Source organism: Lathyrus oleraceus, chromosome 3 (genome assembly GCF_024323335.1).
Source record: "Lathyrus oleraceus cultivar Zhongwan6 chromosome 3, CAAS_Psat_ZW6_1.0, whole genome shotgun sequence".
In the NCBI taxonomy this organism is placed as follows: domain Eukaryota; kingdom Viridiplantae; phylum Streptophyta; class Magnoliopsida; order Fabales; family Fabaceae; genus Lathyrus; species Lathyrus oleraceus.
This window is the reverse complement of record NC_066581.1, coordinates 272,291,678-272,293,778: the sequence shown is the minus strand read 5'-3', so window position 1 is coordinate 272,293,778 and position 2,101 is coordinate 272,291,678.

The following is a 2,101-nucleotide window of genomic DNA, read 5'->3' as shown; positions in this document are numbered from 1 at the left end:
TTCAAGGTGGATCAATATTTTCATGAGCTTTAAGTGATTGAAGACTTCTTTCATCTATAGAACTGTAATATTTATTTATTTTACTATGTTTTTCTTTATTATTATGAGTAGTTAAACCCTTCAATGCTAAGGTGGTGTCTCTTATTCGGATTTATGATGCAACTTTATATTCTTACCTTGTAATGACTTTGATTTTATGATATATGACTTATTTACAATTTGTGCTTAATGTTTTCTCTTTCGGAGAAATTGGGATTGATTTGTGGTTAATATTTAGGGTTGACTGTCATTGTTGATGCTTAATTGTGAGTAATTCATAGTAGATATCACCTAGGGTTAGGGATACCCTGTGGAAAATGGAATATTCTTGATTAAAATAATGATTAATTTCATCTGTAATTCATTATGGACATATGGATTAATTTGAATGATTAAAGATTTTCTCGCTAAGGGCTTAGGAGTAAACACTTTTAAGAATCAGTAGTCAATGTTATTTAATTAAGTTGTTGCAAAGCTAATTTACTGTTATTGATGAATCTAATCATAAACCTTCCCTAGGATGTTTACTCATAATATATTTTAATTTGTTCAACTATTGTTTTTACCTTTTATTGCATTTTCTTTTTAATTGTTCAAATAAATAATATAAAACCCCTAAGGCTTTTGCTTAACTAATATAAAACACGAACTTTGTATCGTCAAGCAGTCCTTGAGATCGATAGTTGGAAATTTTTCCTTTATTACTTCATTGGAAGATTAGTACACTTGTTAATTTACCGATCAAGTTTTTAGCGCCGTTGTTGGGGACTGTCAAAGATTATAGAGTTCATAATTTTATTTTAGTTAAATTTTTGTTACTCTGCAACTAAAAATTTTATTTCAGTTTTTATTTTATTTTTATTATTATTATCACTCTGTTACTACTAATCTGCTTCTGACATTTGTATGCGAGGAGAATCCACTGATAATTTTCCTTTTGACGTAGAAATTGAGAGAACCTTACCCATTCAGCTTAGGAAAGCTCGCTTGCAAAAATTGGCAGAATACGAGGAAAACAACTCTAACCATTCAGATACAGAGTCAGAAAAATAACAAGAGCTAATAATGGTTGATCCACAACTTGAAATATTATTGAGTGATCATGGAAGAACAAATGCACCGGGGGGCGATTGACAATAGTAAACCAACTGGTGAATGTTCCCAATTTTCAGTTGCATCCTACTACCATCTGCCAACTTGAAAAGAGACCTTTCACGGGAAAAATCAATGAAGATGTCAATAAACATCTGCAAAGGTTTCTGACAATGAGTATTACTCTAAAGACAAAAGAGCATACTTAAGAAAGTGAGCAATTGAGAATGTTTCTTTTTACTCTAGCAAAGAATGCAAACGAATGATTTTATTAACTTCAAGTTGATAGCATCACCATGTGGGAAGAGATAGAAATGACATTTCTGAATGAGTATTTTCATGCTTTAGTTTTCCTCAGAAAAATATATGAAATTCTAAACTTCAAACAGAGGGAAGGTGAATCATTAGGTGGTGCATATAAAAGATTCAAGAGACTTTTGGTTGCATATCCTACACATAATCTAAATCAAACTGAACAAATGCAGATGTTTGTAAATGGGCTCAGGTTGAAGATGAAGCAATTGATTGATAGAACTGTTGGTGGCTCATCCAGTTTTACAATAACCACCGGTATAAAGAAGATCATTGAAGTCATTGTTGCAAATTAACATCTTGAATTATATGATAGATGCACAAGTAAACTAGAATGAGTGATTAATTATAAACTGGCTATAAATGTTGTTAAGTTAGAAGATCGGGTTGTAGCTAAGGTTGAAAAGAGACTTAAGGCATTAAACGTAGGTACTCATCAGGTAGCTTAAGTCCAACAAGCTATTGTAGTTAGTTGTGGGTTTTGTGGGGGTTCTCATTTTACCATGTATTGTGCTACACACCTTCAACATGTAGAATAAGTTAATCATCTCCAACAAAATAATCCCTATTTTAATACTTACAACCCATGTTGGAAGAGTCATCCAAACTTCTCCTGGAAATATCAGTAGGGTAATGTTCAAAAGCAAGATCTAATGCA